The sequence below is a fragment of the Chiloscyllium punctatum genome, chromosome 13, assembly GCF_047496795.1.
Source record: "Chiloscyllium punctatum isolate Juve2018m chromosome 13, sChiPun1.3, whole genome shotgun sequence".
Taxonomy (NCBI): Eukaryota; Metazoa; Chordata; class Chondrichthyes; order Orectolobiformes; family Hemiscylliidae; genus Chiloscyllium; species Chiloscyllium punctatum.
In genome coordinates, this window is record NC_092751.1 from 2,503,975 (window position 1) to 2,529,041 (window position 25,067).

Below are 25,067 nucleotides of genomic sequence, written 5' to 3' on the forward strand. Positions count from 1 at the left end.
TGTCCCTTTTCTCTCTCTCTCTCTGTCCCTTTTCTCTCTCTCTCTGTCCCTTTTCTCTCTCTCTTTCTGTCCCTTTTCACTCTCTATCTGTCCCTTTTCTCTCTCTCTCTGTCCCTTTTCTCTCTCTCTCTCTGTCCCATTTCTCTCTCTCTCTCTCTCTCTCTCTGTCCCTTTTCTTTCTCTCCCCGTCCCTTTTCTCTCTCGCTTTCTGTCCCTTTTCACTCTCTCTCTGTTCCTTTTCTCTCTCTCTCTCTGTCCCTTTTCTCTCTCTCTTTCTGTCCCTTTTCACTCTCTGTCTGTCCCTTTTCTCTCTCTCTCACTGTCCCATTTCTCTCTCTATCTGTCCCTTTTTTTCTCTCGCTGTCCCTTTTCTCTTTCTCTCTCTCTGTCCCTTTTCTCTCACTCTCTGTCTCTCTGTCCCTTTTCTTTCTCTCCCCGTCCCTTTTCTCTCTCGCTTTCTGTCCCTTTTCTCTCTCTCCGTCCCTTTTCTCTCTCTCTTTCTGTCCCTTTTCTCTCTCTATCTGTCCCTTTTTTTCTCTCGCTGTCCCTTTTCTCTTTCTCTCTCTCAGTCCATTTTGTCTCACTCTCTCTCTCTGTCCCTTTTCTTTCTTCTCCGTCTCTTTTCTCTCTCTCTTTCTGTCCCTTTTCTCTCTCTCCGTCCCTCATCTGTCTCTCTTTCTGTCCCTTTTCTCTCTCTATCTGTCCCTTTTTTTCTCTCGCTGTCCCTTTTCTCTTTCTCTCTCTCAGTCGCTTTTCTCTCTCTCTTTCTGTCCCTTTTCTCTCTCTCTCTCTGTCCCTTTTCTCTCTCTCTCTGTCCCTTTTCTCTCTCTCTTTCAGTCCCTTTTCACTCTCTATCTGTCCCTTTTCTCTCTCTCTCTGTCCCTTTTCTCTATATCTGTCCCTTTTTTTCTCGCTGTCCCTTTTCTCTTTCTCTCTCTCAGTTCCCTTTTCTCTCACTCTCTCTCTGTCCCTTTTCTCTCTCTCTTTCTGTCCCTTTTCATTCTCTATCTGTCCCTTTTCTCTCTCTCTCTGTTCCTTTTCTCTCTCTCTTTCTGTCCCTTTTCATTCTCTGTCTGTCCCTTTTCTCTCTCTCTCTGTCCCTTTTCTCTCTTTCTCGCTGTCCCTTTTCTCTCTCTCTTTCTGTCCCTTTTCTCTCTCTCTTTCTGCCCCTTTTCTCTCTCTCTCTCTGTCCCTTTTCTCTCTCACTCTGTCCCTTTTCTCTCTCTATCTGTCCCTTTTTTTATATCGCTGTCCCTTTTCTCTTTCTCTCTCTCAGTCCATTTTATCTCACTCTCTCTCTGTCCCTTTTTTTTCTCTCTCCGTCTCTTTCCTGTCACTCTTTCTGTCCCTTCTCTCTCTCTCCGAAACTCTTCTGTCTCTCTTTCTGTCCCTTTTCACTCTCTATCTGTCCCTTTTTTTCTCTCGCTGTCCCTTTTCTCTTTCTCTCTCTCAGTCCCTTTTCTCTCTCTATCTGTCCCTTTTTTTCTTTCGCTGTCCCTTTTCTCTTTCTCTCTCTCAGTCCTTTTTCTCTCTCTCTTTCTGTCCCTTTTCACTCTCTATCTGTTCCTTTTCTCTCTCTCTCTCTGTCCCTTTTCTCTCTCTATCTGTACCTTTTTTATCTCGCAGTCCCTTTTCTTTCTCTCTCTCAGTCCCTTTTCTCTCAATCTCTCTCTGTCCCATTTCTCTCTCTCTCTTTTTCTCCCTTTTCACTCTCTATCTGTCCCTTTTCTCTCTCTCTCTGTCCCTTTTCTCCCTCTCTCTCTCTGTCCCTTTTCTCTCTCTCTCGCTGTCCCTTTTCTCTCACTCTCGCTGTCCCTTTTCTCTCTCTCTTTCTGTCCTTTTTCTCTCTCTCTTTCTGTCCCTTTTCTCTCTCTCTTTCTGTCCCTTTTCTCTCTCTCTCTGTCCCTTTTCTCTCTCTCTCTGTCCCTTTTCTCTTTCTCTCTCTGTCCCTTTTCTCTCTCTCTTTCTGTCCCTTTTCTCTCTCTATCTGTCCCTTTTTTTCTCTCGCTGTCCCTTTTCTCTTTCTCTCTCTCAGTCCCTTTTCTCTCACTCTCTCTCTCTGTCCCTTTTCTGTCTCTCTATCTGTCCCTTTTCACTCTCTATCTGTCCCTTTTCTCTCTCTCTCTGTCTGTCCCTTTTCTCTCTCGCTCTCTGTCCCATTTCTCTCTCTATCTGTCCCTTTTTTTCTATCGCTGTCCCTTTTCTCTTTCTCTCTCTCTGTCCCTTTTCTCTCACTCTCTCTCTCTCTGTCCCTTTTCTTTCTCTCTCCGTCCCTTTTCTCTCTCGCTTTCTGTCCCTTTTCTCTCTCTCCGTCCCTTTTCTCTCTCTCTTTCTGTCCCTTTTCTCTCTCTATCTGTCCCTTTTTTTCTCTCGCTGTCCCTTTTCTCTTTCTCTCTCTCAGTCCATTTTATCTCACTCTCTCTCTCTGTCCCTTTTCTTTCTTCTCCGTCTCTTTTCTCTCTCTCTCTGTCCCTTTTCTCTTTCTCTCTCTGTCCCTTTTCTCTCTCTCTCTCTGTCCCTTTTCTCTCTCTCTTTCTGTCCCTTTTCTCTCTCTATCTGTCCCTTTTTTCTCTCGCTGTCCCTTTTCTCTTTCTCTCTCTCAGTCCCTTTTCTCTCATTCTCTCTCTGTCCCTTTTCTGTCTCTGTATCTGTCCCTTTTCACTCTCTATCTGTCCCTTTTCTCTCTCTCTCTGTCTGTCCCTTCTCTCTCTCTCTCTCTGTCCCTTTTCTCTCTATATCTGTCCCTTTTTTCTCTCGCTGTCCCTTTTCTCTTTCTCTCTCTCAGTCCCCTTTCTCTCTCTCTTTCTGTCCCTTTTCTCTCTCTCTCTCTGTCATTTTTCTCTCTCTATCTGTCCCTTTTTTTCTCTCGCTGTCCCTTTTCTTTTTCTCTCCATCAGTCCTTTTTCTCTCACTCTCTCTCTCTGTCCCTTTTATCTCTCTCTATCTGTCCCTTTCTCTCTCTCTCTGTCTCTTTTCTCTCTCTCTTTCTGTCTCTATCTGTCCTTTTTTTTCTCTCGCTGTCCCTTTTCTCTTTCTCTCTCTCAGTTCCCTTTTCTCTCACTCTATCTCTGTCCCTTTTCTCTCTCTCTTTCTGTCCCTTTTCATTCTCTATCTGTCCCTTTTATCTCTCTCTCTGTCCCTTTTCTCTCTCTCTCTCTGTCCCTTTACTGTCTCTGTCCCTTTTTCTCTCTCTCTTTCTGTCCCTTTTCTCTATCTCTGTCTTTCCCTTTTCTCTCTCTCTCTGTCCCTTTTCACTCTCTCTCTGTCCCTTTTCTCTCTCTCTCTCTGTCCCTTTTCTCTCTCTCTCTGTCCCTTCTCTCGCTCTCTGTCCCTTTTCTCTCTCTCTATCTGTCCCTTTTCTCTCTCTCTCTGTCCATTTTCTCTCTCTCTCTGTCCCATTTCTCTCTCTCTATCTGTCCCTTTTCACTCTCTGTCTGTCCCTTTTCTCTCTCTCTCTCTGTCCCATTTCTTTCTTCTCCGTCTCTTTTCTCTCTCTCTCTGTCCCTTTTCTCTTTCTCTCTCTGTCCCTTTTCTCTCTCTCTCTCTCCGTCCCTTTTCTCTCTCGCTTTCTGTCCCTTTTCTCTCTCTCCGAATCTCTTCTGTCTCTCTTTCTGTCCCTTTTCTCTCTCTATCTGTCACTTTTTTTCTCTCGCTGTCCCTTTTCTCTTTCTCTCTCTCAGTCCCTTTTCTCTCTCTCTTTCTGTCCCTTTTCACTCTCTATCTGTCCCTTTTCTCTCTCTCTCTGTCCCTTTTCTCTCTCTCTCTGTCCCTTTTCTCTCACTCTCTCTCTCTCTGTCCCTTTTCTTTCTCTCCCCGTCCCTTTTCTCACTCGCTTTCTGTCCCTTTTCACTCTCTATCTGTTCCTTTTCTCTCTCTCTCTCTGTCCCTTTTCTCTCTCTCTTTATGTCCTATTTCACTCTCTGTCTGTCCCTTTTCTCTCTCTCTCTCTGTCCCATTTCTCTCTCTAGCTGTCACTTTTTTTCTCTCTCTGTCCCTTTTCTCTTTCTCTCTCTCTGTCCCTTTTCTCTCACTCTCTGTCACTCTGTCCCTTTTCTTTCTCTCCCCGTCCCTTTTCTCTCTCGCTTTCTGTCCCTTTTCTCTCTCTCCGTCCCTTTTCTCTCTCTTTCTGTCCCTTTTCTCTCTCTGTCTGTCCCTTTTTTTTCTCTCGCTGTCCCTTTTCTCTTTCTCTCTCTCAGTCCATTTTATCTCACTATCTCGCTCTGTCCCTTTTCTTTCTTCTCCGTCTCTTTTCTCTGTCTCATTTCTGTCCCTTTTCTCTCTCTCCGTCCCACTTCTGTCTCTCTTTCTGTCCCTTTTCTCTCTCTATCTGTCCCTTTTATCTCTCGCTGTCCCTTTTCTCTTTCTCTCTCTCAGTCCCTTTTCTCTCTCTCTTTCTGTCCCTTTTCTCTCTCTCTCTCTGTCCCTTTTCTCTCTCTCTCTCTGTCCCTTCTCTCTCTCTCTCTCTGTCCCTTTTCTCTCTCTATCTGTCCCTTTTTTTTCTCGCTGTCCCTTTTCTCTTTCTCTCTCTCAGTCCCTTTTCTCTCACTCTCTCTCTCTGTCCCTTTTCTGTCTCTCTATCTGTCCCTTTTCACTCTCTATCTGTCCCTTTTCTCTCTCTCTCTGTCTGTCCCTTTTCTCTCTCTCTCTCTGTCCCATTTCTCTCTCTATCTGTCCCTTTTTTTCTCTCGCTGTCCCTTTTCTCTTTCTCTCTCTCAGTCCCCTTTCTCTCACTCTCTCTCTCTGTCCCTTTTCTTTCTCTCTCTGTCCCTTTTCTCTCTCGCTTTCTGTCCCTTTTCTCTCTCTCCGTCCCTTTTCTCTCTCTATTTCTGTCCCTTTTCTCTCTCTATCTGTCCCTTTTTTTCTCTCGCTGTCCCTTTTCTCTTTTTCTCTCTCAGTCCATTTTATCTCACTCTCTCTCTCTGTCCCTTTTCTTTCTTCTCCGTCTGTTTTCTCTCTCTCTTTCTGTCCCTTTTCTCTCTCTCCGTCCCTCTTCTGTCTCTCTTTCTGTCCCTTTTCTCTCTCTCTCGCTGTACCTATTCTCTCTCTCTCGCTGTCCCTTTTCTCTCTCTCTCTCTGTCCCTTTTCTCTCTCTCTCTCTGTCCCTTCTCTCTCTCTCTTTCTGTCCCTTTTCACTCTCTATCTGTCCCTTTTCTCTCTCTCTCTGTCCCTTTTCTCTCTCTATCTGTCCCTTTTTTTTCTCGCTGTCCCTTTTCTCTTTCTCTCTCTCAGTTCCCTTTTCTCTCACTCTCTCTCTGTCCCTTTTCTCTCTCTCTTTCTGTCCCTTTTCATTCTCTATCTGTCCCTTTTCTCTCTCTCTGTCCCTTTTCTCTCTCTCTTTATGTCCCTTTTCATTCTCTATCTGTCCCTTTTCTCTCTCTCTCTGTCCCTTTTCTCTCTTTCTCGCTGTCCCTTTTCTCTCTCTCTCTTTCTGTCCATTTTCTCTCTCTCTTTCTGCCCCTTTTCTCTCTCTCTCTCTGTCCCTTTTCTCTCTCTCTCTGTCTCTTTTCTCTCTCTCTTTCTGTCCATTTTCTCTCTCTCTTTCTGCCCCTTTTCTCTCTCTCTCTCTCTGTCCCTTTTCTCTCTCTCTCTGTCCCTTTTCTCTCTCTCTCTCTTTCCCTTTTCTCTCTCTCTCTCTGTCCCTTTTCTCTCTCTCTTTCTGTCCCTTTTCTCTCTCTATCTGTCCATTTTTTTCTCTCGCTGTCCCTTTTCTCTTTCTCTCTCTCAGTCCCTTTTCTCTCACTCTCTCTCTCTGTCCCTTTTCTGTCTCTCTATCTGTCCCTTTTCACTCTCTATCTGTCCCTTTTCTCTCTCTCTCTGTCTGTCCCTTTTCTCTCTCTCTCTCTGTCCCATTTCTCTCTCTATCTGTCCCTTTTTTTCTCTCGCTGTCCCTTTTCTCTTTCTCTCTCTCAGTCCCCTTTCTCTCACTCTCTCTCTCTGTCCCTTTTCTTTCTCTCTCTGTCCATTTTCTCTCTCGCTTTCTGTCCCTTTTCTCTCTCTCCGTCCCTTTTCTCTCTCTATTTCTGTCCCTTTTCTCTCTCTCTCTCTGTCCCATTTCTCTCTCTATCTGTCCCTTTTTTTCTCTCGCTGTCCCTTTTCTCTTTTTCTCTCTCAGTCCATTTTATCTCACTCTCTCTCTCTGTCCCTTTTCTTTCTTCTCCGTCTGTTTTCTCTCTCTCTTTCTGTCCCTTTTCTCTCTCTCCGTCCCTCTTCTGTCTCTCTTTCTGTCCCTTTTCTCTCTCTCTCGCTGTACCTTTTCTCTCTCTCTCGCTGTCCCTTTTCTCTCTCTCTCTCAGTCCATTTCCTCTCTCTCTTTCTGTCCCTTTTCTCTCTCTCTCTCTCTGTCCCTTTTCTCTCTCTCTCTGTCCCTTTTCTCTCTCTCTTTCAGTCCCTTTTCACTCTCTATCTGTCCCTTTTCTCTGTCTCTCTCTGTCCCATTTCTCTCTCTATCTGTCCCTTTTTTCTCTCGCTGTCCCTTTTCTCTTTCTCTCTCTCAGTTCCCTTTTCTCTCACTCTCTCTCTGTCCCTTTTCATTCTCTATCTGTCCCTTTTCTCTCTCGCTTTCTGTCCCTTTTTTCTCTCTCCGTCCCTTTTCTCTCTCTCTTTCTGTCCCTTTTCTCTCTTTATCTGTCCCTTTTGTTCTCTCGCTGTCCCTTTTCTCTTTCTCTCTCTCAGTCCATTTTATCTCACTCTCTCTCTCTGTCCCTTTTTTTTCTCTCTCCGTCTCTTTTCTGTCACTCTTTCTGTCCCTTCTCTCTCTCTCCGAAACTCTTCTGTCTCTCTTTCTGTCCCTTTTCTCTCTCTATCTGTCCCTTTTTTTCTCTCGCTGTCCCTTTTCTCTTTCTCTCTCTCAGTCCCTTTTCTCTCTCTCTTTCTGTCCCTTCTCTCTCTCTCCGAAACTCTTCTGTCTCTCTTTCTGTCCCTTTTCACTCTCTATCTGTTCCTTTTCTCTCTCTCTCTCTGTCCCTTTTCTCTCTCTGTCTGTCCCTTTTTTATCTCGCTGTCCCTTTTCTTTCTCTCTCTCAGTCCCTTTTCTCTCAATCTCTCTCTGTCCCATTTCTCTCTCTCTCTTTTTCTCCCTTTTCACTCTCTATCTGTCCCTTTTCTCTCTCTCTCGCTGTCCCTTTTCTCTCTCTCTCGCTGTCCCTTTTCTCTCTCTCTTTCTGTCCCTTTTCTCTCTCTCTTTCTGTCCCTTTTCTCTCTCTCTTTCTGTCCCTTTTCTCTCTCTCTCTGTCCCTTTTCTCTCTCTCTCTCTGTCCCTTTTTTCTCTCTCTCTCGGTCCCTTTTCTCTCTCTCTCTCTGTCCCTTTTCTCTCTCTATCTGTCCCTTTTTTTCTCCCGCTGTCCCTTTTCTCTTTCTCTCTCTCAGTCCCTTTTCTCTCACTCTCTCTCTCTGTCCCTTTTCTGTCTCTCTATCTGTCCCTTTTCACTCTCTATCTGTCCCTTTTCTCTCTCTCTCTGTCTGTCCCTTTTCTCTCTCTCTCTCTGTCCTATTTCTCTCTCTATCTGTCCCTTTTTTTCTATCGCTGTCCCTTTTCTCTTTCTCTCTCTCTGTCCCTTTTCTCTCACTCTCTCTCTCTCCATCCCTTTTCTCTCTCGCTTTCTGTCCCTTTTCTCTCTCTCCGTCCCTTTTCTCTCTCTCTTTCTGTCCCTTTTCTCTCTCTATCTGTCCCTTTTTTTCTCTCGCTGTCCCTTTTCTCTTTCTCTCTCTCAGTCCATTTTATCTCACTCTCTCTATCTGTCCCTTTTCTTTCTTCTCCGTCTCTTTTCTCTCTCTCTCTCTGTCCCTTTTCTCTTTCTCTCTCTGTCCCTTTTCTCTCTCTCTCTCTGTCCCTTTTCTTTCTCTATCTGTCCCTTTTTTTCTCTCGCTGTTCCTTTTCTCTTTCTCTCTCTCAGTCCCTTTTCTCTCTCTCTTTCTGTCCCTTTTCTCTCTCTCTCTCTGTCCCTTTTCTTTCTCTCCCCGTCCCTTTTCTCTCTCGCTTTCTGTCCCTTTTCACTCTCTCTCTGTTCCTTTTCTCTCTCTCTCTCTGTCCCTTTTCTCTCTCTCTTTCTGTCCCTTTTCACTCTCTGTCTGTCCCTTTTCTCTCTCTCTCTCTGTCCCATTTCTCTCTCTATCTGTCCCTTTTTTTCTCTCGCTGTCCCTTTTCTCTTTCTCCCTCTCTGTCCCTTTTCTCTCACTCTCTGTCTCTCTGTCCCTTTTCCTTCTCTCCCCGTCCCTTTTCTCTCTCGCTTTCTGTCCCTTTTCTCTCTCTCCGTCCCTTTTCTCTCTCTATCTGTCCCTTTTTTTCTCTCGCTGTCCCTTTTCTCTTTCTCTCTCTCAGTCCATTTTGTCTCACTCTCTCTCTCTGTCCCTTTTCTTTCTTCTCCGTCTCTTTTCTCTCTCTCTTTCTGTCCCTTTTCTCTCTCTCCGTCCCTCATCTGTCTCTCTTTCTGTCCCTTTTCTCTCTCTATCTGTCCCTTTTTTTCTCTCGCTGTCCCTTTTCTCTTTCTCTCTCTCAGTCCCTTTTCTCTCTCTCTTTCTGTCCCTTTTCTCTCTCTCTCTCTGTCCCTTTTCTCTCTCTCTCTCTGTCCCTTTTCTCTTTCTCTCTCTGTCCCTTTTCTCTCTCTCTCTCTGTCCCTTTTCTCTCTCTATCTGTCCCTTTTTTTCTCTCGCTGTTCCTTTTCTCTTTCTCTCTCTCAGTCCCTTTTCTCTCTCTCTTTCTGTCCCTTTTCTCTCTCTCTCTCTGTCCCTTTTCTCTCTCTCTCTGTCCCTTTTCTCTCTCTCTTTCTGTCCCTTTTCACTCTCTATCTGTCCCTTTTCTCTCTCTCTCTGTCCCTTTTCTCTCTCTCTCTGTCCCATTTCTCTCACTCTCTCTCTCTCTCTGTCCCTTTTCTTTCTCTCCCCGTCCCTTTTCTCTCTCGCTTTCTGTCCCTTTTCACTCTCTCTCTGTTCCTTTTCTCTCTCTCTCTCTGTCCCTTTTCTCTCTCTCTTTCTGTCCCTTTTCACTCTCTGTCTGTCCCTTTTCTCTCTCTCTCACTGTCCCATTTCTCTCTCTATCTGTCCCTTTTTTTCTCTCGCTGTCCCTTTTCTCTTTCTCTCTCTCTGTCCCTTTTCTCTCACTCTCTGTCTCTCTGTCCCTTTTCTTTCTCTCCCCGTCCCTTTTCTCTCTCGCTTTCTGTCCCTTTTCTCTCCCTCCGTCCCTTTTCTCTCTCTCTTTCTGTCCCTTTTCTCTCTCTATCTGTCCCTTTTTTTCTCTCGCTGTCCCTTTTCTCTTTCTCTCTCTCAGTCCATTTTGTCTCACTCTCTCTCTCTGTCCCTTTTCTTTCTTCTCCGTCTCTTTTCTCTCTCTCTTGCTGTCCCTTTTCTCTCTCTCCGTCCCTCATCTGTCTCTCTTTCTGTCCCTTTTCTCTCTCTATCTGTCCCTTTTTTTCTCTCGCTGTCCCTTTTCTCTTTCTCTCTCTCAGTCCCTTTTCTCTCTCTCTTTCTGTCCCTTTTCTCTCTCTCTCTCTGTCCCTTTTCTCTCTCTCTCTGTCCCTTTTCTCTCTCTCTTTCTGTCCCTTTTCACTCTCTATCTGTCCCTTTTCTCTCTCTCTCTGTCCCTTTTCTCTCTATCTGTCCCTTTTTATTCTCGCTGTCCCTTTTCTCTTTCTCTCTCTCAGTTCCCTTTTCTCTCACTCTCTCTCTGTCCCTTTTCTCTCTCTCTTTCTGTCCCTTTTCATTCTCTATCTGTCCCTTTTCTCTCTCTCCCTGTCCCTTTTCTCTCTCTCTCTGTCCCTTCTCTCTCTCTCTTTCTGTCCCTTTTCTCTCTCTATCTGTCCCTTTTTTTCTCTCGCTGTCCCTTTTCTCTTTCTCTCTCTCAGTCCATTTTGTCTCACTCTCTCTCTCTGTCCCTTTTCTTTCTTCTCCGTCTCTTTTCTCTCTCTCTTTCTGTCCCTTTTCTCTCTCTCCGTCCCTCATCTGTCTCTCTTTCTGTCCCTTTTCTCTCTCTATCTGTCCCTTTTGTTCTCTCGCTGTCCCTTTTCTCTTTCTCTCTCTCAGTCCATTTTATCTCACTCTCTCTCTCTGTCCCTTTTTTTTCTCTCTCCGTCTCTTTCCTGTCACTCTTTCTGTCCCTTCTCTCTCTCTCCGAAACTCTTCTGTCTCTCTTTCTGTCCCTTTTCACTCTCTATCTGTCCCTTTTTTTCTCTCGCTGTCCCTTTTCTCTTTCTCTCTCTCAGTCCCTTTTCTCTCCCTCTTTCTGTCCCTTTTCTCTCTCTCCGTCCCTCTTCTGTCTCTCTATCTGTCCCTTTTATCTCTCGCTGTCCCTTTTCTCTTTCTCTCTCTCAGTCCCTTTTCTCTCTCTATCTGTCCCTTTTTTTCTTTCGCTGTCCCTTTTCTCTTTCTCTCTCTCAGTACTTTTTCTCTCTCTCTTTCTGTCCCTTTTCACTCTCTGTCTGTTCCTTTTCTCTCTCTCTCTCTGTCCCTTTTCTCTCTCTATCTGTACCTTTTTTATCTCGCAGTCCCTTTTCTTTCTCTCTCTCAGTCCCTTTTCTCTCAATCACTCTCTGTCCCATTTCTCTCTCTCTCTTTTTCTCCCTTTTCACTCTCTATCTGTCCCTTTTCTCTCTCTCTCTGTCCCTTTTCTCCCTCTCTCTCTCTGTCCCTTTTCTCTCTCTCTCGCTGTCCCTTTTCTCTCACTCTCGCTGTCCCTTTTCTCTCTCTCTTTCTGTCCCTTTTCTCTCTCTCTTTCTGTCCCTTTTCTCTCTCTCTTTCTGTCCCTTTTCTCTCTCTCTCTGTCCCTTTTCTCTCTCTCTCTGTCCCTTTTCTCTTTCTCTCTCTGTCCCTTTTCTCTCTCTCTTTCTGTCCCTTTTCTCTCTCTATCTGTCCCTTTTTTTCTCTCGCTGTCCCTTTTCTCTTTCTCTCTCTCAGTCCCTTTTCTCTCACTCTCTCTCTCTGTCCCCTTTCTGTCTCTCTATCTGTCCCTTTTCACTCTCTATCTGTCCCTTTTCTCTCTCTCTCTGTCTGTCCCTTTTCTCTCTCTATCTGTCCCTTTTTTTCTATCGCTGTCCCTTTTCTCTTTCTCTCTCTCTGTCCCTTTTCTCTCACTCTCTCTCTCTCTGTCCCTTTTCTTTCTCTCTCCGTCCCTTTTCTCTCTCGCTTTCTGTCCCTTTTCTCTCTCTCCGTCCCTTTTCTCTCTCTCTTTCTGTCCCTTTACTCTCTCTATCTGTCCCTTTTTTTCTCTCGCTGTCCCTTTTCTCTTTCTCTCTCTCAGTCCATTTTATCTCACTCTCTCTCTCTGTCCCTTTTCTTTCTTCTCCGTTTCTTTTCTCTCTCTCTCTCTGTCCCTTTTCTCTTTCTCTCTCTGTCCCTTTTCTCTCTCTCTCTCTGTCCCTTTTCTCTCTCTCTTTCTGTCCCTTTTCTCTCTCTATCTGTCCCTTTTTTTCTCTCGCTGTCCCTTTTCTCTTTCTCTCTCTCAGTCCCTTTTCTCTCACTCTCTCTCTGTCCCTTTTCTGTCTCTGTATCTGTCCCTTTTCACTCTCTATCTGTCCCTTTTCTCTCTCTCTCTGTCCCTTTTCTCTCTATATCTGTCCCTTTTTTCTCTCGCTGTCCCTTTTCTCTTTCTCTCTCTCAGTCCCCTTTCTCTCTCTCTTTCTGTCCCTTTTCTCTCTCTCTCTCTGTCATTTTTCTCTCTCTATCTGTCCCTTTTTTTCTCTCGCTGTCCCTTTTCTTTTTCTCTCCATCAGTCCTTTTTCTCTCACTCTCTCTCTCTGTCCCGTTTATCTCTCTCTCTTTCTGTCCCTTTTCACTTTCTAAATGTCCCTTTTCTCTCTCTCTCTCTCTGTCCCTTTTCTCTCTCTCTCTGTCCCTTTTCTCTCTCTCTCTCTCTTTGTCCATTTTCTCTCTCTCTCGGTCCCTTTTCTCTCTCTCTCTGTCCCTTTTCTCTCTCTCTATCTGTCCGTTTCTCTCTCTCTCTGTGTCTCTTTTCTCTCTCTCTTTCTGTCCCTTTTCTGTCTCTATCTGTCCTTTTTTTTCTCTCGCTGTCCCTTTTCTCTTTCTCTCTCTCAGTTCCCTTTTCTCTCTCTCTTTCTGTCCCTTTTCATTCTCCTTCTGTCCCTTTTATCTCTCTCTCTGACCCTTTTCTCTCTCTCTCTCTGTCCCTTTACTGTCTCTGTCCCTTTTTCTCTCTCTCTTTCTGTCCCTTTTCTCTATCTCTGTCTTTCCCTTTTCTCTCTCTCTCTGTCCCTTTTCACTCTCTCTCTGTCCCTTTTCTCTCTCTCTCTCTGTCCCTTTTCTCTCTCTCTCTCTCTGTCCCTTTACTCTCTATCTCTTTGTGCCTTTTCTCTCTCTCTCTCTGTGCCTTTTCGTTCTCTCTCTCTGTCCCTGTTCTTTCTGTGTGTCCCTTTTCTCTCTCTCTCTCTGTCCCTTTTCTCTCTCTCTCTCTGTCCCTTTTCTCTCTCTCTCTCTGTCCCTTTTCTTTCTCTCTTCGTTCCTTTTCTCTCTCGCTTTCTGTCCCTTTTCTCTCTCTCCGTCCCTTTTCTCTCTCTTTCATTCCCTTTTCTCTCTCTATCTGTCCCTATTTTTCTCTCGCTGTCCCTTTTCTTTCTCTCTCTCAGTCCCTTTTTTCTCACTCTCTCTCTCTGTCCCATTTCTCTCTCTCTCTTTCTCTCCCTTTTCACTCTCTATCTGTCCCTTTCTCTCTCTCTCTGTCCCTTTTCTCTCTCTCTCTCTCTGTCCCTTTTCTCTCACTCTCTCTCACTCTGTCCCTTTTCTTTCTCTCCCCGTCCCTTTTCTCTCTCGCTTTCTGTCCCTTTTCGCTCTCTCTCTCTGTTCCTTTTCTCTCTCTCTCTCTGTCCCATTTCTCTCACTCTCTCTCTCTGTCCCTTTTCCTTCTCTCCCCGTCCCTTTTCTCTCTCGCTTTCTGTCCCTTTTCACTCTCTCTCTGTTCCTTTTCTCTCTCTCTCTCTGTCCCATTTCTCTCTCTATCTGTCCCTTTTTTTCTCTCGCTGTCCCTTTTCTCTTTCTCTCTCGCTGTCCCTTTTCTCTTTCTCTCTCTCTGTCCCTTTTCTCTCACTCTCTCTCTCTGTCCGTTTTCTTTCTCTCCCCGTCCCTTTTCTCTCTCGCTTTCTGTCCCTTTTCTCTCTCTCCGTCCCTGTTCTCTCTCTCTTTCTGTCCCTTTTCTCTCTCTCCGAAACTCTTCTGTCTCTCTTTCTGTCCCTTTTCTCTCTCTATCTGTCCCTTTTTTTCTCTCGCTGTCCCTTTTCTCTTTCTCTCTCTCAGTCCCTTTTCTCTCTCTCTTTCTGTCCCTTTTCACTCTCTATCTGTCCCTTTTCTCTCTCTCTCTGTCCCTTTTCTCTCTCTCTCTCTGTCCCTTTTCTCTCACTCTCTCTCTCTCTGTCCCTTTTCTTTCTCTCCCCGTCCCTTTTCTCTCTCGCTTTCTGTCCCTTTTCACTCTCTCTCTGTTCCTTTTCTCTCTCTCTCTCTGTCCCTTTTCTCTCTCTCTTTCTGTCCCTTTTCACTCTCTGTCTGTCCCTTTTCTCTCTCTCTCTGTGTCCCATTTCTCTCTCTATCTGTCCCTTTTTTTCTCTCGCTATCCCTTTTCTCGTTCTCTCTCTCTGTCCCTTTTCTCTCACTCTCTGTCTCTCTGTCCCTTTTCTTTCTCTCCCCGTCCCTTTTCTCTCTCGCTTTCTGTCCGTTTTCTCTCTCTCCGTCCCTTTTCTCTCTCTCTTTCTTTCCATTTTCTCTCTCTATATGTCCCTTTTTTTCTCTCGCTGTCCCTTTTCTCTTTCTCTCTCTCAGTCCATTTTATCTCACTCTCTCTCTCTCTGTCCCTTTTCTTTCTTCTCCGTCTCTTTTCTCTCTCTCTTTCTTTCCCTTTTCTCTCTCTCCGGCCCTCTTCTGTCTCTCTTTCTGTCCCTTTTCTCTCTCTATCTGTCCCTTTTATCTCTCGCTGTCCCTTTTCTCTTTCTCTCTCTCAGTCCCTTTTCTCTCTCTCTTTCTGTCCCTTTTCTCTCTCTCTCTCTGACCCTTTTCTCTCTCTCTCTCTGTCCCTTTTCTCTCTCTCTTTCTGTCCCTTTTCACTCTCTATCTGTCCCTTTTCTCTCTCTCTCTGTCCCTTTTCTCTCTCTATCTGTCCCTTTTTTTTCTCGCTGTCCCTTTTCTCTTTCTCTCTCTCTCAGTTCCCTTTTCTCTCTCTCTTTCTGTCCCTTTTCATTCTCTATCTGTCCCTTTTCTCTCTCTCTCTGTCCCTTTTCTCTCACTCTCTGTCCCTTTTCTCTCTCTCTTTCTGTCCCTTTTCATTCTCTATCTGTCCCTTTTCTCTCTCTCTCTCTTCCCTTTTCTCTCTTTCTCGCTGTCCCTTTTCTCTCTCTCTTTCTGTCCCTTTTCTCTCTCACTTTCTGCCCCTTTTCTCTCTCTCTCTCTGTCCCTTTTCTCTCTCTCTCTGTCCCTTTTCTCTCTCTCTCTCGGTCCCTTTTCTCTCTCTCTCTCTGTCCCTTTTCTGTCTCTCTTTCTGTCCCTTTTCTCTCTCTATCTGTCCATTTTGTTCTCTAGCTGTCGCTTTTCTCTTTCTCTCTCTCAGTCCCTTTTCTCTCACTCTCTCTCTCTGTCCCTTTTCTGTCTCTCTATCTGTCCCTTTTCACTCTCTATCTGTCCTTTTACTCTCTCTCTCTGTCTGTCCCTTTTCTCTCTCTCTCTCTGTCCCATTTCTCTCTCTATCTGTCCCTTTTTTTCTCTCGCTGTCCCTTTTCTCTTTCTCTCTCTCAGTCCCTTTTCTCTCACTCTCTCTCTCTGTCCCTTTTCTTTCTCTCTCTGTCCCTTTTCTCTCTCTCTTTCGGTCCCTTTTCTCTCTCTCCGTCCCTCTTCTGTCTCTCTTTCTGTCCCTTTTCTCTCTCTATCTGTCCCTTTCTTCTCTCGGTGTCCCTTTTATGTTTCTCTCTCTCAGTCCCTTTTCTCTCTCTCTTTCTGTCCCTTTTCTCTCTCTCTCTGTCCCTTTTCTCTCTCTCTTTCTGTCCTTTTTCACTCTCTATCTGTCCCTTTTCTCTCTCTCTCTCTGTCCCATTTCTCTCTCTATCTGTCCCTTTTTTCTCTCACTGTCCCTTTTCTCTTTCTCTCTCTCAGTTCTCTTTTCTCTCACTCTCTCTCTGTCCCATTTCTCTCTCTCTTTCTGTCCCTTTTCATTCTCTATCTGTCCCTTTTCTCTCTCGCTTTCTGTCCCTTTTCTCTCTCTCCGTCCCTTTTCTCTCTCTCTTTCTGTCCCTTTTCACTCTCTCTCTGTCCCTTTTCTCTCTCTCTCGCTGTCCCTTTTCTCTTTCTCTCTCGCAGTCCATTTTATCTCACTCTCTCTCTCTGTCCCTTTTTTTTCTCTCTCCGTCTCTTTTCTGTCACTCTTTCTGTCCCTTCTCTCTCTCTCCGAAACTCTTCTGTCTCTCTTTCTGTCCCTTTTCTCTCTCTATCTGTCCCTTTTTTTCTCTCGCTGTCCCTTTTCTCTTTCTCTCTCTCAGTCCCTTTTCTCTCTCTCTTTCTGTCCCTTTTCACTCTCTCTCTGTTCCTTTTCTATCTCTCTCTGTCCTTTTTCTCTCTCTATCTGTCCCTTTTTTATCTCGCTGTCCCTTTTCTTTCTCTCTCTCAGTCCCTTTTCTCTCAATCTCTCTCTGTCCCATTTCTCTCTCTCTCTTTTCTCCCTTTTCACTCTCTATCTGTCCCTTTTCTCTCTCTCTCTGTCCCTTTTCTCCCTCTCTCTCTCTGTCCCTTTTCTCTCTCTCTCGCTGTTCCTTTTCTCTCTCTCTCGCTGTCCCTTTTCTCTCTCTCTTTCTGTCCCTTTTCTCTCTCTCTTTCTGTCCCTTTTCTCTCTCTCTGTCTGTCCCTTTTCTCTCTCTCTCTGTCCCTTTTCTCTCTCTCTCTCTGTCTCTTTTCTCTCTCTCTTTCTGTCCCTTTTCTCTCTCTATCTGTCCCTTTTTTTCTCTCGCTGTCCCTTTTCTCTTTCTCTCTCTCAGTCCCTTTTCTCTCACTCTCTCTCTCTGTCCCTTTTCTGTCTCTCTATCTGTCCCTTTTCACTCTCTATCTGTCCCTTTTCTCTCTCTCTCTGTCTGTCCCTTTTCTCTCTCTCTCTCTGTCCCATTTCTCTCTCTATCTGTCCCTTTTTTTATATCGCTGTCCCTTTTCTCTTTCTCTCTCTCTGTCTCTTTTCTCTCACTCTCTCTCTCTCTGTCCCTTTTCTTTCTCTCTCCGTCCCTTTTCTCTCTCGCTTTCTGTCCCTTTTCTCTCTCTCCGTCCCTTTTCTCTCTCTCTTTCTGTCCCTTTTCTCTCTCTATCTGTCCCTTTTTTTCTCTCGCTGTCCCTTTTATCTTTCTCTCTCTCAGTCCATTTTATCTCACTCTCTCTCTCTGTCCCTTTTCTTTCTTCTCCGTCTCTTTTCTCTCTCTCGCTCTGTCCCTTTTCTCTTTCTCTCTCAGTCCCTTTTGTCTCACTCTCTCTCTGTCCCTTTTCTGTCTCTGTATCTGTCCCTTTTCACTCTCTGTCTGTCCCTTTTCTCTCTCTCTCTCTCTGTCCCTTTTCTCTCTCCATCTGTCCCTTTTTTCTCTCGCTGTCCCTTTTCTCTTTCTCTCTCTCAGTCCCCTTTCTCTCTCTCTTTCTGTCCCTTTTCTCTCTCTCTCTCTGTCCCTTTTCTCTCTCTCTCTGTCCCTTTTCTCTCTCTCTTTCTATCCCTTTTCACTCTCTCTCTCTGTCCCTTTTCTCTCTCTCTCTCTCTGTCCCTTTTCTCTCTCTCTCTGTCCCTTTTCTCTCTCTCTTTCTGTCCCTTTTCACACTCTATCTGTCCCTTTTCTCTCTCTCTCTCTGTCCCTTTTCTCTCTCTCTCTGTCCCTTTTTTTCTCTCGCTGTCACTTTCCTCTTTCTCTCGATCAGTCCTTTCTCTCTCACTCTCTCTCTCTGTCCCTTTTATCTCTCTCTCTTTCTGTCCCTTTTCACTGTCTAAATGTCCCTTTTCTCTCTCTCTCTCTGTCCCTTTTCTCTCTCTCTCTCTGTCCCTTTTCTCTCTCTCTCTCTCTGTCCCTTTTCTCTCTCTCTCTGTCCCTTTTCTCTCTCTCTTTCTGTCCCTTTTCACTCTCTATCTGTCCCATTTATCTCTCTCTCTCTCTCTGTCCCTTTTCTCTCTCTCTCTGTCCCTTTTCTCTCTCTCTCTCTCTCTGTCCCTTTTCTCTCTCTATCTGTCCCTTTTTTTCTCTCGCTGTCCCTTTCCTCTTTCTCTCTATCAGTCCTTTTTCTCTCACTCTCTCTCTCTGTCCCTTTTTCCTCTCTCTCTTTCTGTCCCTTTTCAGTGTCTAATTGTCCCTATTCTCTCTCTCTCTCTGTCCCTTTTCTCTCTCTCTCTGTCCCTTTTCTCTCTCTCTGTCCCTTTTCTCTCGCTCTCTGTCCCTTTTCTCTCTCTCGGTCCCTTTTCGCTCTCTCTCTGTCCCTTTTCTCTCTCTCTATCTGTCCCTTTTTCTCTCTCTCTGTCTCTTTTCTCTCTCTCTTTCTGTCCCTTTTCTGTCTCTATCTGTCCTTTTTTTTCTCTCGCTGTCCCTTTTCTCTTTCTCTCTCTCAGTTCCCTTTTCTCTCACTCTCTCTCTGTCCCTTTTCTCTCTCTCTTTCTGTCCCTTTTCATTCTCTATCTGTCCCTTTTCTCTCTCTCTCTGTCCCTTTTCTCTCTCTCTCTCTGTCCCTTTTCTCTCTCGGTCCCTTTTTCTCTCTCTCTTTCTGTCCCTTTTCTCTATCTCTTTCTTTCCCTTTTCTCTCTCTCTCTGTCCCTTTTCACTCTCTCTCTGTCCCTTTTCTCTCTCTCTCTGTCCCTTTTCTCTCTCTCTCTGTCCCTTCTCTCGCTCTCTGTCCCTTTTCTCTCTCTGTATCTGTCCCTTTTCTCTCTCTCTCTCTGTCCCTTTACTCTCTATCTCTTTGTGCCTTTTCTCTCTCTCTCTCTGTGCCTTTTCGTTCTCTCTCTCTGTCCCTGTTCTTTCTGTGTGTCCCTTTTCTCTCTCTCTCTCTGTCCCTTTTCTCTCTCTCTCTCTGTCCCTTTTCTCTCTCTCTCTCTGTCCCTTTTCTCTCTCTCTCTCGGTCACTTTTCTCTCTCTCTCTCTGTCCCTTTACTGTCTCTCTTTCTGTCCCTTTTCTCTCTCTATCTGTCCATTTTGTTCTCTAGCTGTCGCTTTTCTCTTTCTCTCTCTCAGTCCCTTTTCTCTCACTCTCTCTCTCTGTCCCTTTTCTGTCTCTCTATCTGTCCCTTTTCACTCTCTATCTGTCCCTTTACACTCTCTCTCTGTCTGTCCCTTTTCTCTCTCTCTCTCTGTCCCATTTCTCTCTCTATCTGTCCCTTTTTTTCTCTCGCTGTCCCTTTTCTCTTTCTCTCTCTCAGTCCCTTTTCTCTCACTCTCTCTCTCTGTCCCTTTTCTTTCTCTCTCTGTCCCTTTTCTCTCTCTCTTTCGGTCCCTTTTCTCTCTCTCCGTCCCTCTTCTGTCTCTCTTTCTGTCCCTTTTCTCTCTCTATCTGTCCCTTTCTTCTCTCGGTGTCCCTTTTATGTTTCTCTCTCTCAGTCCCTTTTCTCTCTCTCTTTCTGTCCCTTTTCTCTCTCTCTCTGTCCCTTTTCTCTCTCACTTTCTGTCCTTTTTCACTCTCTATTTGTCCCTTTTCTCTCTCTCTCTCTGTCCCATTTCTCTCTCTATCTGTCCCTTTTTTCTCTCACTGTCCCTTTTCTCTTTCTCTCTCTCAGTTCTCTTTTCTCTCACTCTCTCTCTGTCCCTTTTCTCTCTCTCTTTCTGTCCTTTTTCATTCTCTATCTGTCCCTTTTCTCTCTCGCTTTCTGTCCCTTTTCTCTCTCTCCGTCCCTTTTCTCTCTCTCTTTCTGTCCCTTTTCACTCTCTCTCTGTCCCTTTTCTCTCTCTCTCGCTGTCCCTTTTCTCTTTCTCTCTCTCAGTCCATTTTATCTCACTCTCTCTCTGTTCCTTTTTTTTCTCTCTCCGTCTCTTTTCTGTCACTCTTTCTGTCCCTTCTCTCTCTCTCCGAAACTCTTCTGTCTCTCTTTCTGTCCCTTTTTTCTCTCTATCTGTCCCTTTTTTTCTCTCGCTGTCCCTTTTCTCTTTCTCTCTCTCAGTCCCTTTTCTCTCTCTCTTTCTGTCCCCTTTCACTCTCTATCTGTTCCTTTTCTCTCTCTCTCTCTGTCCCTTTTCTCTCTCTATCTGTCCCTTTTTTATCTCGCTGTCCCTTTTCTTTCTCTCTCTCAGTCCCTTTTCTCTCAATCTCTCTCTGTCCCTTTTCTCTCTCTCTCTGTCCCTTTTCTCCCTCTCTCTCTCTGTCCCTTTTCTCTCTCTCTCGCTGTTCCTTTTCTCTCTCTCTCTCGCTGTCCATTTTCTCTCTCTCTTTCTGTCCCTTTTCTCTCTCTCTTTCTGTCCCTTTTCTCTCTCTCTGTCTGTCCCTTTTCTCTCTCTCTCTGTCCCTTTTCTCTCTCTCTTTCTGTCCCTTTTCTCTCTCTATCTGTCCCTTTTTTTCTCTCGCTGTCCCTTTTCTCTTTCTCTCTCTCAGTCCCTTTTCTCTCACTCTCTCTCTCTGTCCCTTTTCTGTCTCTCTATCTGTCCCTTTTCACTCTCTATCTGTCCCTTTTCTCACTCTCTCTGTCTGTCCCTTTTCTCTCTCTCTCTCTGTCCCATTTCTCTCTCTATCTGTCCCTTTTTTTATATCGCTGTCCCTTTTCTCTTTCTCTCTCTCTGTCCCTTTTCTCTCACTCTCTCTCTCTCTGTCCCTTTTCTTTCTCTCTCCGTCCCTTTTCTCTCTCGCTTTCTGTCCCTTTTCTCTCTCTCCGTCCCTTTTCTCTCTCTCTTTCTGTCCCTTTTCTCTCTCTATCTCTCCCTTTTTTTCTCTCGCTGTCCCTTTTCTCTTTCTCTCTCTCAGTCCATTTTATCTCACTCTCTCTGTCCCTTTTCTTTCTTCTCCGTCTCTTTTCTCTCTCTCGCTCTGTCCCTTTTCTCTTTCTCTCAGTCCCTTTTCTCTCACTCTCTCTCTGTCCCTTTTCTGTCTCTGTATCTGTCCCTTTTCACTCTCTGTCTGTCCCTTTTCTCTCTCTCTCTCTCTGTCCCTTTTCTCTCTCTCTCTCTGTCCCTTTTCTCTCTCTATCTGTCCCTTTATTCTCTCGCTGTCCCTTTTCTCTTTCTCTCTCTCAGTCCCCTTTCTCTCTCTCTTTCTGTCCCTTTTCTCTCTCTCTCTCTGTCCCTTTTCTCTCTCTCTCTGTCCCTTTTCTCTCTCTCTTTCTATCCCTTTTCACTCTCTCTCTCTGTCCCTTTTCTCTCTCTCTCTCTCTGTCCCTTTTCTCTCTCTCTCTGTCCCTTTTCTCTCTCTCTCTCTCTCTGTCCCTTTTCTCTCTCTGTCTGTCCCTTTTTTTCTCTCGCTGTCCCTTTCCTCTTTCTCTCTATCAGTCCTTTCTCTCTCACTCTCTCTCTCTGTCCCTTTTATCTCTCTCTCTTTCTGTCCCTTTTCACTGTCTAAATGTCCCTTTTCTCTCTCTCTCTCTGTCCCTTTTCTCTCTCTCTCTCTGTCCCTTTTCTCTCTCTCTCTCTCTCTCTCTGTCCCTTTTCTCTCTCTCTCTGTCCCTTTTCTCTCTCTCTTTCTGTCCCTTTTCACTCTCTATCTGTCCCTTTTCTCTCTCTCTCTCTCTGTCCCTTTTCTCTCTCTCTCTGTCCCTTTTCTCTCTCTCACTCTCTCTGTCCCTTTTCTCTCTCTATCTGTCCCTTTTTTTCTCTCGCTGTCCCTTTCCTCTTTCTCTCTATCAGTCCTTTTTCTCTCACTCTCTCTCTCTGTCCCTTTTTCCTCTCTCTCTTTCTGTCCCTTTTCACTGTCTAATTGTCCCTATTCTCTCTCTCTCTCTGTCCCTTTTCTCTCTCTCTCTGTCCCTTTTCTCTCTCTCTGTCCCTTTTCTCTCGCTCTCTGTCCCTTTTCTCTCTCTCGGTCCCTTTTCGCTCTCTCTCTGTCCCTTTTCTCTCTCTCTATCTGTCCCTTTTTCTCTCTCTCTGTCTCTTTTCTCTCTCTCTTTCTGTCCCTTTTCTGTCTATATCTGTCCTTTTTTTTCTCTCGCTGTCCCTTTTCTTTTTCTCTCTCTCAGTTCCCTTTTCTCTCACTCTCTCTCTGTCCCTTTTCTCTCTCTCTTTCTGTCCCTTTTCATTCTATATCTGTCCCTTTTCTCTCTCTCTGTGTCCCTTTTCTCTCTCTCTTTCTGTCCCTTTTCTCTCTCTGTCCCTTTTTCTCTCTCTCTTTCTGTCCCTTTTCTCTATCTCCTTCTTTCCCTTTTCTCTCTCTCTCTGTCCCTTTTCACTCTCTCTCTGTCCCTTTTCTCTCTCTCTCTGTCCCTTTTCTCTCTCTCTCTCTGTCCCTTCTCTCGCTCTCTGTCCCTTTTCTCTCTCTGTATCTGTCCCTTTTCTCTCTCTCTCTCTGTCCCTTTACTCTCTATCTCTTTGTGCCTTTTCTCTCTCTCTCTCAGTGCCTTTTCGTTCTCTCTCTCTGTCCCTGTTCTTTCTGTGTGTCCCTTTTCTCTCTCTCTCTCTGTCCCTTTTCTCTCTCTCTCTCTGTCCCTTTTCTCTCTCTCTCTCTGTCCCTTTTCTCTCTCTCTCTCTGTCCCTTTTCTCTCTCTCTCTCGGTCCCTTTTCTCTCTCTCTCTCTGTCCCTTTTTCTCTCTCTCTGTCCCTTTTTTCTCTCTCTCTGTCCCTTTTCTCTCTCTCTCTCTGTCCCTTTTCGTTCTCTCTCTCTGTCCCTGTTCTTTCTCTGTGTGTACCTTTTTTCTTTCCCTCTCTCTTCTTCCCTTTCTCTCTTTCTACCTCAATTTGGCTCTTTTTTCTCTTTCTCTCCCTGTCCCTCGACTTTCCCGCCTCGACTTTCCCGCCTCGACTTTCCCGCCTCGACTTTCCCGCCTCGACTTTCCCCCCTCGACTTTCCCCCCTCGACTTTCCCCCCTCGACTTTCCCCCCTCGACTTTCCCCCATCGACTTTCCCCTCCCTCGACTTTCCCCCGATGTTGTCCCCGACAGCATTGGGATTGAATAACAGATTGAAAATGGATCCCTTTTAGTGCAGTGTTTTTTCTCCATCCACATACAACAGGACACTGACATAACCTCCCCCGAAAAAACACATAAGCCCCTCCTCTCCTCCCTCCCTCTGTGTCTATATATATCGATATATAACGTTAAACATCACACAATCCCAGGTTATAGTCCCGACAGGTTTCCCTTGAAACACTAGCTTTTGGAGAATCCTGTTACACTATAACCTGGTGTTGACCCAGTCCAACACTATCATCTCCATCATTGAAATATAAAGATCACCATCGAGCCTTTAACCAGATGCTTGCTTGAAACACACACAGCAAGGTCCCACAAGCAGCAGTCCAACCACGGACAGATCGTTTGTGTCCCTGATGCTGGTTAAGGATTTGATTCTGTCTCCTGGACAAGACAGAGCAATCCTCCTGTTGAACAAATTCCAAACATTTCCCCCTTCCGTCTCTGTGCCCCGCACGCTCTGATCCCCATCTTGTGCTCTCTCCATCTGAGATCTCTCTCTGTTTTTTTCTCTCTCTCTCTGTTCCCCCTCTCGCTGTCTCCATCTCTGTTCTCTCTTCCCTCCCTCTCTCTGTTCCCCTTATTACTCTCTCCATCTCCGAGATGTCTCTGTTCCTCCCCTCTCTACCTCTATCTCTGAAATCTCTTCCTCTGTGTTTCCTTCCTCTCGCTGTCTCCTTCTCAAAGATCATTCTCTCTGTCTCTCAGATTTCTCATATTTTATCCCCCTGGCCTATGCACATGACTCTGACATTAGAATAGGTCTTTGGAGATAGTTTCTCATGATAAGGTATTAATTCCCTCCGCCGGGAGTCATTCCATCCAGATCCTGGGGGTGTAACTTGTTTGTGTCACAATCCCAGGACCCCGGGTCCTTTAACCCCAGGCGTCAAATCCACTTTAAACCAATGAACCTTCCACTGGGTCAGTCAGCACTCTCTTTCATTACTTCCTCTTTACTTCTCTCTCTTTCTCACTCTGTCTCTCCCGCCCCTTCACACTCCCATTCTCCCTCCATCCCTCTCCCTCTGTATCTGGAGCTTGAGTGAGAGAGGGATACAGTGACATCTGTGGGATCAGACTGTGCAGCAGCTCCTCGTCCATATTTTCCACCCTTTGTCCTCCCCAGTCCAGACCAGAACACGCCCCCTTGTGGTAAAAATTCCAATGACAGCCAGAACCCCATCATTCTTTTCCCCGTGTGTGTGCGTGTAAATGAACGACAAGGAGACAGGACTGCTTCTGATTATTCTCTCTCTCTCTCTCTCTCTCTCTCTCTCTGATGATTCATCACGGAAGAAGTGATTTAATTCTCTGTTTCTGCATCGTTCAGAGTTTCAGCTCCTGGATCAAATCTTCTCCTCACCCCCAGGGTTAGGGGAACCTGGTATGGGGGTGGGGAAACACTTTGAGAAATAAAATACAACAGTAGCACCAAAAGCAGAGCAAGATCCCACAGCTCTCTGCCTTCCCCAATCTCCCACGTGACCCTGTGACCCTGGTTCAGTTGATTTATTGCTGTATTCATGAGTTGCTGACCATCACAGCAACATTGAAGTACACAGACATCACGGCAGAGCAGTTGACTAGACGCTACAAACATTAATAAACACGCACACAGCAAGATCCCACAAGCAGCAATCCAACCTCACACACATCGTGGGTGATGCTGGTTAAGGGTTGACGTATTTGTGTCAAATCCCAAGCCACAGTTACCTTAGCCCCAGGCTTCAAACCTGTTCAAAAACAACAAAGCCGCAATCTGACAGGACCCGGTTAACCAGAGGTCCCGGTAAAAGCAAGAGCCCCCCCCCCCCCCACCCCGAGAGAGATTAAACCTCGGGGTGATACACAGACAAAACTCACCTGGGCCCAACAGTCTGCAGCCTGTCAAACAGGCCTTAGTTCTGTGTTCCGCCAATGTAGGAATCTCTTGCTTGAGGTTTTCCTGCTCCTAAACGCACACTTTTCAAATCCTCAAGTGGCCAGGAAGGTCCCTATTGGAGGAAAGAGGCAGCATTAGTGGGAAGGCTGAGCAGGAAAATCTTTCACAGGGTAATAGTACAATGCGATCTCAGCTTTTCCCCTCTCAATGAGACAGCAACATCCAAACACAAACACGTCGGGTGATGAGTTGAGTCTTGATGTTGAAAAGTTCTTGAAATGACGGGTTAGCTGATTAAAATCACTCACTGCCTGCAATGATGGCATTAGGGCAATTGACATAAATCAAGATCCCACAAGTGACAGTGCTGCAGAAGCTCAAAAATCTGATCCTTTTTATTTCTAGTTTAATTATTTCCTGTCACCCCAGAATCAAATATTGCAGCAATTTCACAATGTCACATTGCCCCCCCACCCCCCACTCTCTCTCTCTCTCTCTCTCTCCTGTTTCTCTTCCTCTCACCATTTTCCATTTCTTTCTCTCACTCTCACTCTCTCCATGTCGAATTCCATGACCCTGCACTATCTATGACCCACTTTCCTCTGATAGTGTGACAATTCTTTCCGGAGGGTCAGATATTTTGGGTTAGAATTCCCTCTTGAGGGAGTCCCGTCTCCCAGATCCTGGGGCTTTCACCTGTTAGTGTTACCAATGCCCCGGTTACTTTAACCCCAGGCTTCAAACCCGTTTTAAAACCGACAAGGCCATGATCTGACAGGACCCAGTTAACCAGAGGCCCCGAAAAACCAGGGTCCAACCCCACTCCACCCACAGAGGAGATGAAAACTCGGGGGAAGAAACAGACCCCCCACTCACCTGGGCCCCACAGGCTGCAGCCTGGCCAACAGGCCTCAGGCCTGTGCTCCCCGCCCTCTGGAGGTTGTTCTTGTCCAAGGCTTTCCTGGCCCCCAGGTAGTTTGGACCTTCACTTTCTTGCTTTCCCAACAAAAGTTCCTCGGGATAAAAGAGAGAAGAGATGAGTTGGTGGGGGGCCAGGGGAGCGGGAGCAGTATAATGCAAAATTGCACAGCAAGATCCCAGTTTATGCACAATCCCACCACTCCCTTCCCCCATCCCCAGTGCATTTCATAACCTCA